The sequence below is a fragment of the Dromiciops gliroides genome, chromosome 6 (assembly GCF_019393635.1).
Source record: "Dromiciops gliroides isolate mDroGli1 chromosome 6, mDroGli1.pri, whole genome shotgun sequence".
Taxonomy (NCBI): Eukaryota; Metazoa; Chordata; class Mammalia; order Microbiotheria; family Microbiotheriidae; genus Dromiciops; species Dromiciops gliroides.
Genome location: NC_057866.1, coordinates 132,430,215 through 132,447,903, shown reverse-complemented (window position 1 = coordinate 132,447,903; position 17,689 = coordinate 132,430,215). Strand labels below are relative to the sequence as shown.

At 35.0% G+C, this 17,689-nt stretch overlaps 1 protein-coding gene across 16 annotated transcripts in view; it reads right to left on the bottom strand.

Moving 5' to 3' along the window:
* Positions 1–17,689, bottom strand: part of ADGRL3 (adhesion G protein-coupled receptor L3) — a 971,834-nt gene that overhangs the window by 446,687 nt on the left and 507,458 nt on the right. The window lies entirely within an intron of this gene.

The window sequence follows — 17,689 nt, the reverse complement described above, 5'->3', positions numbered from 1 at the left end:
CATTCACTCACTGCACCACTTAGCTGCCCCCAAAATTTTTATTCAGAATTAGGAAGACCTTGTCTCAAATCCTGCCTTACATAATTATAAACTTATGTGACCATAGGTAAATGGTTTAGTCTGAACCTCATTTTACTCATTCGCAAAACAGAAATTTTAATAATAGCAGTCACTTCTTAATGTTGTTTTGAGGATCAAATGAGATTATTCAAGAAAGAGATCCTATATTACTACCTTAGCAACTGGCATTATGCTACTACCTTGCTTCTGACTGCTATACTTACTCTGGGGATCTGTAATAGCAGACTCTGTTATTCTGGAAGTCTCAAAAGCAGGGTTAGAAAATTAAGGAATGAGAACAATTTGCTAGACCAGCAGTTCATGAGCTTTTGTGTTTCAGGACCATTTTATGCTCTTAAAAATAATGAATACCACCACCCCATCCCCCACCCCTGTCCTGCGCTTTTGTTTTTGTGGGTTATAGCTAGGACATGCCAATAAATGTTCAAGAGCAAGCTCTCCAGAAAAAAAAAAAGAAAGAAAGAGAAAATATATCTGTAGGACACTTTTATGTCTAATTGAGATTATTAATATTTTATCAATCATTTTCTTAAGTGTAGACCAAACAAAAGGGAAAAAAATAACAAGCCCTGATTTGTTGTGTTTGCTGATTTCTGAAGCATAAGACCTGACACTGAAAATTTAATAATTGGTTCTCACAGGCCAAGATAATCTAGATTGGTATTTACTGTATTAGAAATGGAAATATCTTGGTATTATTATGCAAATAATTTTGACCTTGCAGATCCCCTGAAAGGGCTTCAAGCACCCTAAGGGTTGTCTTGAGAAACACTTCACTAGACTACTCAAGTCATACAGAATTAACTTCATATTTGCCTCCAGCAACTAGTACTTTAGTAATAGGTTCTTTTTTTTTCTTTAAGTGAGGCAATTGGGGTTAAGTGACTTGCCCAGGGTCACACAGCTAGTAAGTGTTAAGTGTCTGAGGCCAGATTTGAACTCAGGTACTCCTGATTCCAGGGCCGGTGCTCTATCCACTGTACCACCTAGCTGCCCCTAGTAATAGGTTCTTAATCAATGTTAAACACATGACTCCCTGCCCCCATCAAGGTTAGTTAATAGTAAGAAAGACTTGACATGAGTAAAACTAATAGGGAAGGAAGCATAAGTTGAGTAATATGGTACTTCAAGTCCATCCCAACACTCAGATTTTATAATCTTAACACAAGAAAGTATTATTTGAAATGATATAAGGAATAGTAGGGGGAAAGAACATGAGATTTCTGCCCCCACCCCAAAAACAAAACTATTGTGTTCTTAGTATTTAAAAAAAATATGGTAATAATGATTAGACATTATTGAGAGATTGCTTTAAAAAACTTGGTTTATTAAAATATCAACCTTAAAATAACATTTTGAGGTTAATTTTTAGAACAAGTGATATTTCTTTGTTTGGAATTAATTGCTGCAAATTCTAGTTACTACCCCTTCTTTCATTTTCTCTTTGTTCTTTACCCCAATGTGTTTGTGTTCAAAGTGGCATTTGCTACTTGTGTTTGGGGGCAGCTAGGTGGCACAGTGGATAAAGCACTGGCTCTAGATTCAGGAGGACCTGAGGTCAAATCCCACCTCAGACACTTGACACTTCCTAGCTGTGTGGCCCTGGCCAAGTCACTTAATCCTCATTACCTTGCAAAAACAAACAAACAAACAAAAAAGTGGCATGTGCCTATTTTGATGTTTGACATCTGTTATTAAGCATATTTTTATAAATAAATAAAAAGATTTGGCAGGATTATATGTAAATTCCACAGTAAAATAAACAAATATATAATCATCATTCTCAACAAGTTTTCTTTTATAGTGATATTTCCCATACCTTCCACTCTTGCTGTACATATCACTATACAACTCCTTTGACATGTGCTGACCATGTAAAAGAATAATAGGGAAGACTTATTTTCATTGGCATTAGTATTAGAAAATACTCGTTAGTTTTGTCATTACGTAGTCATGTATGAGAGGATAAGAGATGTGTCAGTCTAAGTCAATATATGATCTTGCTGTCAGTACAAGGTTTCTGTCTAAGCATTATTCACAGGAAAGATTTTTTTAAATGGGTGAACATCTTATAGTTACTACCATGGAAGTATTTTTTTTTACTTTAAAGACATCAAATATTTAATCACTACATATATTATTTTGCTAAAATCACTGCAATTTCCTGAAAGAGTTAATAGGCTCCTAATTTAGTAACTAATTTTTCCTTTTCCTCCCTCCTTCCCTTTTTTCTCCCTTCCTCCTTTCTTTCTTCCCTTCTATTCTCTCTGTCTCTGTCCCTTCCTCCCTCCTTACCTTCCTTCCTTTATTTCTTCTTGCCTTTTTTCTTTTCTTCCTTTTTGTCTTTTTATTTTTTTTGCAGGGCAATGAGGGTTAAGTGGCTTGCCCAGGGTCACACAGCTAGTTAAGTGTCAAGTGTCTGAGGCTGGATTTGAACTCAGGTCCTCCTGAATCCAAGGCCAGTGCGTTATCCACTGAGCCACCTAGCTGCCCCCCTTTCCTTCCTTTTTGAATTGTGAATTCAACTGGTTGGAAAACTACACTGAGGAAAAACTCTCTACCAAAGCTGGTTGATAAATCACATGTGATTTATAATCTCAGAAAGTTGCCTGGCACACTCAGAGGTTACATGACATGCATGTAGTCATAGAGCCACTACATGTTAAGGTGAGATTTGAACCTAGATATTCTTGACTAGAGGGATTAGCATACACCTTTTTGCTAGATTATTACTACCCAAATAGTTTATTTACCACCCATATCCAGTTCTAATATTCTTAAATTGAAGAAAACTCAAGAAAAAAATAACCTGGAAGTCCAAAGGTCACTGACTAAATCCCCAAAGTAAATAGCATTAATTTATAATTTCAGTTTTATATGCAAAGCCTCTCTAAGTTCCATTAACAGTATAATTTAGTCTCTAAGAAATACATTCAGTAAAATATTTTTGTAAAGATAAAATAAATGTAGGATCTGAAAAATTGTTTGGGGCAATAGAAAGGGATTCATTAACTATCTTATTTCCAGGATCAGAGTGTAAGCTGAGATATAATAACTTAACCAGTTCATTTTTACCATTGATCCAAGAGCCATGACACCAGATTGCACATCTAAGGGGCTGAATAAAGACTCTTCCTAAGCTGCCAGGCAGGAAAAGAAAAATGTAAGTGGAAAGAGCAACACAGAGGGCATTTTCCCTCATTGATTTTTAAACAATATATTCTTTGATGGTGACTATTGCTTCCTTTCATTAACTTGAAAGAACAAGCTGCTGTTCTGGGAGATTTAAAGGCTTAATAAGGTACTCTCATTCTGAATGTGACTTTCACAATATTTATAAAGACATTGTATTTAATGTGTTGAACAATGATTACTTCTTCAGAAGATTTTATGTAAGCAAAAATAGATTTGTTTGCGGGAATTAAAAAAAATAACAACACAACAAACTCATGTACAGCTACAACCTCTGGCTCTCCCTCTCAGAAGTCAGACATTCTAAAGAAAATATATTATTGATTTAGCTACTTTCTAGAAAAGCTAAAATTAAAATAAGTGGTGTTGCAATTAATTATTAGTTTAACATGTTCTAGGAGACTACCTCCATCCAAAGAGGTCACTTCTCTTTGGTATAACTTTTGGAAAGATTTATTTTGCTTCTTGTATGTCAATGGCAGGTTCATTCTGCAAATTTTTCTAAGCGTGGTGGTGAAAATTCCTTCCCTTTTAAAAAAAATAATATTTTCCTTTTTTTAAAAGATTAAATATCTTAATTAATTGCTGTTCTCTTATTGAGGTTGAGAAACCAACAAATATCACTTGTGGGTCACTAAAGAGATCTTCTATAGTTAATAATAATGATGATGAAACCTGAAAAAGAGTGTTTTACTAGGTGCTTTCATCACAACACCTCTATGGGTAAATAGCATTGTTCTCATTATTCAGACAAGGAAAGAGCCTGTGTGAAATGAGGTCACTTAGCTTGGTGGTAGACCTAGAATTCACATCTAGAATTCTTGATTTCAAATGTAGTATTCGTTACACTATGCCTATGAGATAATCAATCAACAAAGACTGTTTGATCTTAGGTAAGCTACTTACACTGTTTGATCTTAGGCAAGCTACTTAACCTTTTGGGGACTCAGTTTCCTCATTTGTAAAATGAAATGGATTAGATGAGCTCAAAATGTATTCCTAAATCCAAGATCCTATATACTACTATCTGGCAGCCCATTTATTAAATACTATATGCCAACTATACGTTTTCTATTTTAAACAACAGAAAGATTGGCATAGCAACAGTGTACAACATGGGGTACAGGGAAGAAAAGAAGGGAACGAGTATTTATTAAGTGCCTACACTAGATACAGAGATGTATGCAAGCGAGACTTGAGGGCTCTGGGAATAGACATCGGCAGCTGGAAGGAGATGGCCAAGGACCATGCCCGATAGAGTTCAATACTCAGGAGCAGCTTGCGCGCAGCTGAGATGGGCCTTCAAGCTCGGGAGAAAGAAAAACGAATGAGACGCAGGAACCGACGGGCAATAGAGAGCACAGTTTTCTTATGTCCTCGTTGCAGCAGGAGCTGCAGCTCCCGTATGGGACTGCACAGTCACACTGTGGCCTGTGGCTCTTCAAGACGCTGATCTATGGTCATCCATGACTGGTGGAAGCCTACTACACTAGATAGCACAGTGCATAGTGCACTAGCCCTGAAGTTGGGAGGACCTGAGTTCAAATCTCATCTCAGACACCTACTAGCTGTATGTCCCTGGGAAAGTCACTTCACTCCAATTGCCTTAAATGTTCAGGGCTTTCTCCAGTCATTCTAATCTCTATCTTGGTAGTGGATAGAGATGGCTCTGGAGGAGAGAGCGAGCTTGGTGACCCTGCAGAGCTCTGCCTCACTTAAATCCAATTCAGTGCAAGTCATGATATCACCCTGATGGCATGGTCCTCTTCAGGAAGCAAGGATAAACAACAAAAAGAACAATGTACCAAGCAAAACTCGAAATGCATTTTTAACATTTGATCCTCACCACAACCCTGTAAGGTACATGCTGTTAGTATTTTCATTTTATAGTTGAGAAAACAGAAGCAAAAAGAGTTAAGTGGCTTGCCCAGAGTCCCACATCTAGTAGAGTGTCTGAAGCTAGCTTTGTGCTGGGAAGGGGCTGCGGGGTGTCTGCGTGAGTGAAATAGAAGATGGCAAGGAGAAGGGCTTTGTTTGGATGTATGTAGACTAAGAATTTATTACAGAATATCAGATATGTGGACATGAACTATGATGGTGGCATTTGGAATGAAAAGAACCCCATATTTAAGATATACTGTGAAGGAAAAAAAATGAAAGGCTTAAAGAAAGAAAAGATACTGAGGAGGAGGAAGAGGATAGTAGAATATATCTATATAGTCCCTTAGGTTTACAAAGTGCTTTATAAAAATGATTTCCTTTGAAATGCTTAATCATCCTGCAAAGAAGGTATTGAATGCTCTATTGTCCTCATTTTAGAGATAAAGAATCTGATTCTGAGAGAAGAGTAGGCTCTAGATAGTGATGCAAAAAATGAGACTGAGAAAAAATATCCAAATAGTTAGAAGCAGAGATAAGCAAGCAACCCAGAAAGAAGAAAATATATAAGAAGAAAACATAGTCAAGAGAGATGAATGATGCAGAAAAGTCAAGAAAGTTGAGGATTCAGTTAAGACCATCAGACTTGGAAATTAAGAGGTTGGTGATATTGGGAGCTATATAGTAGATAGAACACTGGCCTGGAGTTAGGAAGACCTAAGTCTAAATTCAACCTCAGACACTTACTAGCTGTGTGTCCCTGGGTAAATCACTTAACCCTGTTGGACTCAGTTGCTTAACTGTAAAATGAGCTGGAGAAAGAAATGTCAAACCACTTCAAGTATCTTTGTCAGAACTAACAAAAAATCCAAATGGAGTCATAAAGAGTTGGATACAACTAAAAAAAAAGATTCAACTAAAACTAAGTTTTAGGAGAGAAAAGTTTCAACTGTGACAGAACTATTGTTAATATCAAATAATATTACCTATTACCTGCCATTATTACTAATAATCCTAGTAAAGTCAGAATTATAATGTAATGTAATGTCCTTGAATTTACTCTTGATTATGCTGAACTGAACCATACCCCAAGTCCCACCCTAGGCTCCTACCCTGTAAAGAAAGCCAGATTGGGCTAGATCACTTTCCAAAGTATAGCTTCTAATGTCTTTGCCCCCTCCATTGGGGTTCATGGCATGAAGGTCAAAACAGCCAGAATGATTTTCTTTGCTCATATTGCTGAAGGCAGTTGGCATCACACGACCAGGACTCACTACCTAATATAATTCCCTCCCCATATTCTTCTAAAAGGATAAGAACTTTTTCTGGTCAGTCTACTGATGGGACATACCTCAGGCGAGCATGGTTGCTACCCTGTTATCTTGATTATAGACATTTTATTCATTCGCTTATGACTGATTTATTTCAGGACTTAACAGCTGAATAAGTTCAGAAGCCAGAAATGCATGGGATTGAGAAGTGAGTGATGGTTTAGGAAAGACAGTAGAGTAGACAGTTTTTTCTAGAAGTTTGGCTGTGAAAGGAGGAGACACACAGGATGATAACTTGAGGAGATGTCAGGGTTAAGTAAGTGATTTTTAAGGATGAAAGACAGGTGGACATGTTTGTACACAAAAGAAAATAAGCTAGTAAAGAGGCAGAGACTGGAGATTAGAAACAGGGGGAGGATAATTTTCATTGTGTTGGTTTGGCATTAATGGGAAGTGATACTGATTTTTTAAAAAAGAGAATCAGTAAAAAAAAAACATTTTAAAAAAGTAGAAAGGATACAGGAAGGAAATTCTGTTACTTATATCTTTCTTTTCATTTCCCACCTGACTGCTCACCTGTAATTCACCACCATCTCTAGGAACTCATCTTCCTGAGAGATCAAATTAACACAGAAACTCTTATGTTCTCAGTACCTACTGTTCTTTGGGCTCCTCCCTCCCTATGACTAGAAAGGTGGTGGGTTGACCACATCTCCTCCTAGATCTTCTACTTAACAAGGGGTTCCAGATCAAACAACTCATAATTTCCCAGGTGACTTCAGGACTCATCATAAGTGGGTACCTTCATTCCTGTCTTCCAACACTTCGTAGGCACTTAATAAATGTTTATTGACTATTGTTCTTAGTAATTTGGAGAAATAGATGCTTTATAAATAATACATGAATTTCCAAGGCCAGTTGTTAAAAACAATAAAATGATATCTAAAATTTTAAGGAAAATTGGATATTTACAAAGGTAATTTCAAAATATATCATATATGAAACATACAAGGAGAGTTTTAAGGAAAAACTAGGAACCATAAGATTAAGTTATGCTAAGACAGAATTATTTGTAAAAATGTGTTAATATAGCATGCAATTCTCTAACAAGCTTGAAGTACAGATTTCACATAAATTATTCTTCCGCATTTTAACAAGGTGGGTATGCAAACTAGGAATATGAAGAGATCTGTCATTCTGCTGATACCCTGGGGTGCTAAAATGGCAGGATTGGGAGACATTTACCCAAAGATTGGCAGGAATCCTGTCAAGGACTTAGCTCAGTAATTGATGGGAAATCCAGACTATTTAGACAGAATTGATTAGAATTAGTCTCTACAGGATATCATGGCACTACATAGATACAATTAGGACACATGTCCAATGCAAATGACCCAGATTCTGGCAGTGTGAGTTATGGTTTTTTAGATGAATCCCAATTTTCTGCATCTTCAAATATAGGAAATATACATGGTACCCACTGATGATTCAACAAGCGAATGAACACAAAAAGGTTTACATCACTAAACACCATGGCAATAGGACAAAACTATGTTTTAAGTGACTATTTTGGTGGAGGTGACAAAGCACACTGTTTCTTAATGTTGGCTTATCAAAATGGCCAAAAACATTAATATTAATACACTGGGAAATTCCAAGTTTGGATATTTTGTTCTTCATTCTCTTTAGCAAGTAAAAGCTTTTCATCGAAAACAATTCTCAGAAAGTAATACACTGCATACGGTTAACTTTGCTCACCCTTACCTTGCTCTTCTGTAAACCCTGATGTTCTCACCAGTCTTCCCAGCATAGCTCTGTTAATTGACTTCTGTAGTGGTTTCACATCACTAAGATTTATGCTTACCTTAAAATGTGGGTTATTTTTGCTCTTTGAGAGTAGGTGAAGTGGAAACACAAAATAGTACTGTATAGAGCAGCAAAGCTACTCCTATATCTCATGGCATAAAACAGCTTTTACTTTACAAAATTACAAATCACAAGAAAAGATAACCCTAAGCAAAATGTTAAGCTAGCCTACAGCCTTCTCTTTAGTGTCCTGAATTTTTCTTTCTAGCACCCACCCCAATGAATTCCTTTGTTTTTATAATGATCTTCTTTGCCTAGGTTCCTCAAATGAACCCGTTCTCTCCTAAGGTTCTAAATGCCCTAGAACTTCTTCCACTTGCTCTCTTCTTTCGAAAACAAAATTTATCTGTACTGGCAATCATTTATTAGGGTTGCTAACTTGCCTATCAAGGAACTTTTGGATTATTTATTCTTGCCAGATAACACATTTAAATTTTCACCAGGGCTTTCCAGAATTAATTTATTAATCCACAAGAATAGTTAAAATAGTGACAATTTCTGGATAGGTAGCAGGGTAGTGGGTAGGAAAATTTGGAAAATTTTCTGCACCTTGACAATAATGTTAGAGAATTACCTACTTCTTCCTACCTCTATGGTTGTCCTTAATTCAAATCAGTATATGTCATGAGGAGACATTCTTTGACTTCTATGCTAGTTCATTCAATCTACCAATGTACAGAATGTAAAAACATGCACAAGATGGAAATGAATATTCTCTACATCTGTGTCATATACATGTCCCTCTTTCTAAGGGCAAGTACAATGAGGTTTGGGTCAACTAGTGGTCCTGGAAGAAGTATTAAATGTATCACAGAATTCACAAAGTGTATCTGAGGTAGCATACAAGTACAATTATGCCATTCTTTCATACCACAATGGAACCTTTTCATCCAACATTCATAACACACTTCTTTACTTGAACTGAAAATTAATGTTCTCAATGATCATAGCCACTAATCAATGTGACCAGGCCAAGAAGAAGAGTTTCAACTGCTTTTTCCAGGCCACTCAATAAAGTTCACTCAGGAAGTTCATACAATTAGATTACACAACTCTTTCCTCATCCTTAGTTCTGTCACTTACCAATCTCAAATTCCACTCACAATTTTCTCAATCATTTTAGCACCTAGTACACTATTGCCTTTTTACCATTTTCTGCCATTACCTTGAAGTACTTCCATGCTCAGTGACAACCCTTTTAATACCAGGATCTCAGAGTCCTTTTTTCAGCTCTGAGGAGTATAGGATCAAAGATCTGGAGATGAGTGGAAATATAGACAGAAAGAGGTTTGTTTTACCCAGAGAACAGAGTTAGTAAAGACATGACAATCGTTTTCAAATATGCAAAATGTTACAGTATAAGGTAGAAGTAACAGACTTATTCTGCTTGACCTCAAAGGACCAATAAAATGAAATGGCACATTGAGGGATAGTGTAGGGAAAATGCTTCTAAAAATTGTATTGATCCCCAAATAGAATGGGCTGCCTTGGGAAGTAATGAGTGCTACTCCCCCTTCCCTTTACTAGAGGTCTTAAAAAAGGGGGGTAAATTAATAAATGAAAAAGCATTTAATAAGCACTGTGTATGTGTTTATCATGTACTAAGATATCTAGATAGAATTACCATTTGTCAAGAATTATATAGAGGGAATTTTTTCTCTCAGTACAAGGTGGAAAATATTACCTCAGAGCTCCCTTCTGATTCTGAAATCAGGGGCTTCTGTGAAAACAGGTGAGGAAATGCTATCTTAAAGAAACAAAAATACTGATAGATAATAATGAGCATATAGGATATTTATCCATTATCTTTTTATCTGTACATGCTGAACTCTTTGAAGCAATTGTCAGTAATAACCACCTGCTCCAACTTGTACTTCAGTATCTTACATTTTTAGGATGTATATAAGGTGTTGAGGGCAGCTAGATGGTATGGTAGGTAAAGCACTGGGACTGGAGTCAGGAAGGCCTGAGTAAAAATCAGACCTCAGAAACTTACTAGTGATTCAACCCCAGGCAAGTCACTAAACCCAGTTTGTCTCAGTTTCTTCATCTGTAAAATGAGCTGAGAAGGAAATGGCAAACCACTCCAGTATCTTTGCCAAGAAAACAACTGAACCATGAATAACGTGTTAGATGCAGAATGAGTCATGTATACCTTTCCTCTTTTTAATGCTTTTTTATTATTCTTCTTGTATAAGTATATTTTATGTCACTCTCTGTTTTCTTTATCCCAGAAATCTGGATAATTGCTTCTATCATATATATATATATATATATGTGTGTGTGTGTGTGTGTGTGTGTGTGTGTATACACACACACAGACATGTGAGTATATGCATACATTTGTGTTTGTATGTAAACCATGGTTGCTTGCCACAGAAAATACAAGGATGCAGGATTATTATAAACATATTTCTATATTAGATATATCTACACCTAACCAAATTATGAATAAGATCTCATTAATTATTTTTTGTTTTTGCTCTGGATCCCCCATGAGGAAGAAGAAGTTATACTACTCTAACCTTCCCAGGGGCCTGGAGAAGTAACAGGGGATAAAGTACCATGGATAAACAGAAAATCAAATCTTCCTTTATAAAGTACGCATGGAAAGAAAAGAGGAGACATAGTTTTCAATGAATTTGCCTCTCTTCTGATATCACCGTATATTTTAAGACCAATAATTGAAAATGAGATTCATGGAAATATTCGAGGAATGAGTAGCTTGATGAGATTAAGTAGATATAGGGAGGTAAGGAAATAGCTATGAAAGACAAATCGTTCTAGCATGATTTTCCAATAAAAATGCTTATGGATGATATAAACACATATGAAAAATACAAAGAAAAAATCATTGAGGGTGAATGATCCTTCCAGTTCTTCTAGTACTTAAATAGCACATCTTTAGAAAAGTGGGAAATTATTTTTTTAACAAAAACTACATTTTTAATGTAGAATCCATTAAAAAAGCATGTGGGTTTTAATCATATTTGTAGACAAGCTTATATTTTGGAATATTGTACATTTCTGAATGCACATTTCTTTTCTTTTCTTTTTCTTGCGGTCCAATGAGGGTTAAGTGACTTGCCCAGAGTCACACAGCTAGTAAATGTCAAGTGTTTGAGGCTGGATTTGAAAATAGGTCCTCCAGGGGCAGCTAGATGGCGCAGTGGATAGAGCACCGGCCCTGGAGTCAGGAGTACCTGAGTTCAAATCCGGCCTCAGACACTTAACACTTACTAGCTGTGTGGCCCTGGGCAAGTCACTTAACCCCAATTGCCTCACTAAAAAAAAAAAATAAGAAAATAGGTCCTCCTGAATGCAGGGCTGGTGCTTTATCCACTGTGCCACCTAGCCACCTAGCTACCCCTGAATGCACAATTCTTTAAAATAAATTATCCTCTTAGTGTGTACAGAGCAGGTATTGAGTAAATATTTTTGCTGAATTTCATAACTATTATATTTTAATAATTAAGTTATTTTACATTCAAAAGTCAAATTGTACATATAATGCATATGATTCAGAGTAAAACAAATACTATTCAAAACGTATTTTCCATCTCACCAAGAATAGTATTATTGTAATGACTAAAAACTTAGATTTTTAATTTGCACTCTTAGCGCTCAACAAAATCTAACTCCAATTTCTCACCATGATACTGAAGTGAACTGGGTTCCTGAATGATACGCCAGGGAGCAAAAGCTCTGGTAGGTTCCACAAAACCAAAAAAATGTTTCAAGTACACTTCTGAAAAACAAATAAACCAACTTGTCTCCTTTCTGAAGGCCAGCCTAGCTATGTAAGGGAAGTCGTGTCACTAGCAGCTACTAGCTGATGAATTATTTGACTATAGTTACCCATGAAAAAGACAATAATACAACATGGTCTTCAGACCTATAGTACCTTTCTGTTCCTACAGATATGCCTTTTGAAGAGGTGGCAAAAGGGCACACAGTACTTTGAATTAAATAATGTTTAGACTGATGTACCAGGGTTTGTTCCTTAACTTGGTAGAGTAAGACAGATTTTAGGAGTTCCATGAACTTGCATGGTGGAAAAAATCATATTTGTTTTAGTATAATTGATTTCTTATAAACTTTAATTGATGCATTTAAAAACATTATTCTGAGGAGGAGTCCACAGGTTTCACTAGAATGTCAAATGGCTCCATAAAGCAGAACAGATTAAGAATTCTGCAATACTAGCTGTGTGACCCTGGGCAAGTCACTTAACCCCAATTGCCTCACTAAAACAAAACAAAACAAAACAAAAAACAGAATTCTGCAACAGATAAATAGTAACTACTGGCAGTCTAAATGTGAGATATCTGTCCAGCAAATGTGCTGATATACTACTGGAAGAAATAAATCACTTACATATAAGCATGATCTATTTGAAAGTAAAAGACATAAGCTGCTGGTCAATAAAGACAGTGGGATGCATATTTTGTTCAGCAAGAAAAAAGAAATTGGCCAGGTTAGTTTCATTGTGCTTCCAAGTACGACAGAAGCACAACTTAATGGGACATTACATGATTTTGCCTTGAAGTAGTCATGATGGGCATAAAGAGGGTGGTGGAGAATGAAGTAGAGAAACCCTAAAAGAACTTAACAAAATCCTACACAGCAAGGCAATGGTGTCTTAATGGGAAGATGGGTACAGGAGAGGGCAGCAAAAAATGTACTGAGAAATAGCATGTATAATCAAGGAATGAAAGAGCCAGGTGTCACATACAGCATTTAAAAGGACATACCTGTATATTACAAGTACTTTATTCAAGAAGAGAGAAAGAAGACACTAATCTTTGCTAGTCACCAATTTCACAAAAAGGAAATTTATTATACCTAATAATAATAATAATAATAATAGATAGTATTTATGTAGCATTTTAAGTTTTGCAAAATATTTTACATATGTTATATTGTTTCCTGACAAAAGCCTTTAAGATAGGTGTTCTCTTATTAGCCCCATTTGACAGATAAGGAAATGGAACTTGAGAACAGTTAAACCAAAAGAAAATGGCTATTTAGTAAAGTGAGAATTATTCCAGAATTAGCTATCTTTCTGGAGTCAGTCCATCAATTCATTAGAATCAAAATAAAAATTAATATCAAATAATGAAGGAAACAATTATTTATTAAATACCTATTCTGAGCCCAGGCCCTGCCTTTACTAACTTTACACATATTAGTTCATTTGATTTTCCCAACAATCCTGGAAGCTAGATACTATTCTCTGCATTTTAAAGGGGATAGGAAGTTTGCCCAATGTCACCCAACTACTAGGTATATGATGCTGCATTTGAATTCAGATCTTTCTGATTCCAGGATTACTGCTCTATTGACTGTGTCACCTAGTTAGAAATGATAAAGCTGAGAAGATGTAACATGCAAATATAACAGCTTCAACCTGAGCTCTTGAAAAGCTGCTGGCTCTAAAAAAAAGAAATTAAAAAAAGGTATCATCACTGAAAATCAATTTTTTTCTGAAAACACTGATTAATATAAAGCTGTTGCCAAATCAAAGAGGCTACATTCTCTATTGTGGCATTTTTTTTTCACCAAAAATGCTTAATACTTGCAGGTTGTTGTTATACTCTAAATGAAAAAGCATTATACTATTGGAAAATGTAGATGGTAGAGGTAAGTTTTATTCATCATTACAATTTTTCCATAACATATGGCTTCTGATCAATCTAAAAACAATATTTAAGAAGGAAAGTAGAAGCCTTTTAGAAGATGCAGATATATGTAAGTGTGTACATACTGAACAACCCTCAATTTCTATATATGAAATTGATATACACATATACATATATACAAACATACATACATATATTTAAACACATGCATACATTCATTGTCCAGATCTTAAACTCAAATATTTAAAGACGCAAAGTAACACACAAAAATTTGAACAGTAAGCATAATTTTTAGGACAGCTTATTCCAAATTTAAAAGCAATATAATTGTGGACCAATCAAATAACCTTACACCTATTTTCTTACTGCCTTTACATGCATAGTTTTTGTTTGGAAGGGTCCTTTTATTCCATTTCTTTCTTTTTTCTTCTTTGTTATCCATTTTAAAATTTGTTGCTCAATGATGTGTATCCACATACAAGCACTTGTTCAAATAATAGTTTAGTTTTCAACCTCATAAAAATAAGCTGCACTTTGGCAAAATGTTGCAAACATGCAGCGTGTGCACTTTATTTTAAAAGGGTGGAAAAATCTATCCTAAAGGATTTGAAAAAGGGCACAATAAAACATAATGACTCATCTGTACTATTACAGACTAACTTCTAAAGAGGCACTTTAGAAGCTTTTAAAATGTGTTCCTGTATAGATGGAACATAATGTGTAAATGTCTAATAGTGTATATAACATCTTTTAAATCCAAGGTCACTCATTTCCTCAGATATTTAATTAGTGTATAAAATTATTTTAAGCTGTTATAGTCTATCAAGTCATGACATACATGTTTCTTTATTATGATTTTTTTTTCTTATTTGGAAAACCACTGTCTAAAAATATCAATCCTGAGAAAGTAAAAGGCAAATTGTGCCTAGCATGTGTCCTCCAATAATTTTCTACTACCTATACAGATACACTGCATCGATTCTCAAATGATTTATGATTTACATTACGTTAGGAGAAATAGAAATTTAGATTTACTGAACAAAGATCCTAAATACTATCTAGTATTTAACATAAATTAGTCAAAAATCTTTGAAAATCCTTGGAAAATGACCAGGAAAGAACTATTTCTATAATTATTAAATCCTTATATTCTGACTTAGTAAAGGGCAGGTTAAACAAAGAATGTAAAACTATCAATTCCAAATCTATACCAGCAGCTATCCTAGTGAAATATATTACCAATCCATTCAAAGTCAAATTAGAGCAATCTTGCCTGACTATAACAGGCCCCTCAATTAACCTAGGCATGGGCTTCCCTCCTCTCACTCCCCTCCTCCAACAAGGAAAACAACAACAATAAAAAATTCAGATTATTTGTTTCTTTTACTCAGATGTATTTTTGCTTTAACGGACAAGCAAATTTAGGGTAGTTTTTAAAATTTTTTTTTTTTACTTATTTAAGACCTTCCTAAATCCAAAAGCTTCTTGATTTCCACCACCACCACCCCCCCCCAACATTGGAAGGCTGAAAATAAAATGCTGACCTTTTTCTTCATTGTGTCTGATAAACAGTAAGACCTTGAGAGATCTTCCAGGCAAGAATTGTAACTTTTTCCTTCCACCAGTCACATACCCAAGAAAGATCTTGAGATGTCAGTAAAGGTGTTTTGGAAAGAAAAACACAAAGAAAAGTAGAACAAAGTTTCTTTTAAAATAGTTTTTACTGAATTCATTCTTCCTATGTTGACTCATGTGAAAGGAAATGCAATATTATACAGAGTTCTGGGAGATCGGAGTTCAAATCCCTCTGATAAAACTAGCTGTTTCCTCACCTCTAAAATGGGAATAACAATACAGCTAGAACTTAACTCAGTATTTTGTTGAGAGGATTAAGATGAACAGTGTGTTTATAAGCTTTAAATTTAAATAGTATACGAACATTAGCTTTTATATGTGTCACCAATAAACACAAGAGGAAACTATGGGTACATTTTATTTAATAGATATGGCAACCATGAGATTTGTGTTTAGAAGAAAATGAAGGAAAGTGCCTGGCTGAGAATAAGTTGAACATTTCTACTTCACACTTCCTTTTCTCCTTTCAGAAAAAGTTAATCCTTCTTTGGCAAAGGTTTAAAGAAATTCAGACCCCCAAATCAACTCTGTACTGGCCTTGTGCCTGAAATTTTGGTTTAGTAAACTTTGAGAAATCACTAAACATAATATTTGTGTGTGACAAATATACTGACAATACCAAAACAAGACTTTTTTTTAAAGAATAAATAAAAAAGAGGCCATATTTCACAACTAAACTAATTTTAATAAACACAAATTTGCATGGAGGGGTGACTCCTCACACATTTACCTTATATTTAAGTAAAACCTCTAGGTTATTTGATGATAATTTTAGTTTTGAAAAACAGTTTATATATAGTTTTATTCTTTATTTCAATTATTTTCTGATCTATATTGAAGGAATGAGGGAAAGAGATTTGTGATGAAATTATTTCTGCTGTCTAGATATCAGTAAATAAAAGGTAAGTTAGCTATATGAAGGGATTAAAGTAACTGCTGAGATAACAAGAGCTTTATGTGTTCGAAGTAACTGCATTATTTTGAATATATGTATATACATGAATATGCATTTATTGTACTTCACACATACACATATATTTATATTCACATATACACAAAACAAAGAAGGCAAAAGGAAATTAGAATAGCTCTCAAATAGAGAATATATTCTGCTACAGAAGAGTAAAAAGTTAGAGGAGAAATATTTTGAAAATGTGACCAAAATGGCTATATTGCATTTCAGATCTCATGATTTAACCATGAATAATGTTTTGTTTCTTTTTAAAACCAGATTAGAGACTCCTATGCCTTAGGCTATTAATGTATATCTCTAAGTCATCCAACTGAGAGACAAAACACCTTTCCTCAAAAACCTATAATTACGATTATATATTCATAGCTGCTCTTTTGTATTCAACAAACCAGTGTTCTTGGCCACCAGAAGCTCAACTGGAAGGCAAAGGAATCCCATTCACGTTGCTTTCACTGTGGCCTTCATGATTTAATCACTCTAGTTATTAAAATAAATTGCATGGTAGGGAGAAGACAGAACACAAGGGAAGTGAGAAGGGGCAGAATATTTAAGTATTAGATATTCTAATAATGGGGAGAAAGAGAAATCACCAAAGTTGGAAAAATACAAGTGGATAGCTTTTTATCGATTAGCAGATTTTGAAGCCTTGTAAGTTGGCCAAAGGATTCATCCAAAGCAGTCCTGAGAAGTCTCTGTTAAAAAGAAATAATTCCAAATGGAATCCATATTGTTACCATAGTTACAGAATTAGCTGCTGATCTAAGAACAGATCTTGACAGTCTGCAACGGTGGTAGTCTAACAACAAGAGAGGGAAATGAGTATTCAAAAAAAAAAAAGGAATAAAATCAACTTGACTGATTTTATCTCCCAGAGAAAAAAGAGAGGGAGGTGAGTGGGTAAATGGAGGATAAAAGGAAAGATAGTTAAGGAAAACAGATGTTTATGAAAAAGTAGCTAATTTAATTCAATAAATTCCAATATGCATTCCAAGACACATCTATGTAAATATAACTGCTATATGTAGATTTGAAGGCTAGGTATTACTTTAACTAGTACAACTACCATAACCCATGAGAAGAAAAAAGCAAGTGGGCTCTAAAACAAAATTTCTTGTCAACAAGCAAGGTCAATATATGCTTTCCTATCTATA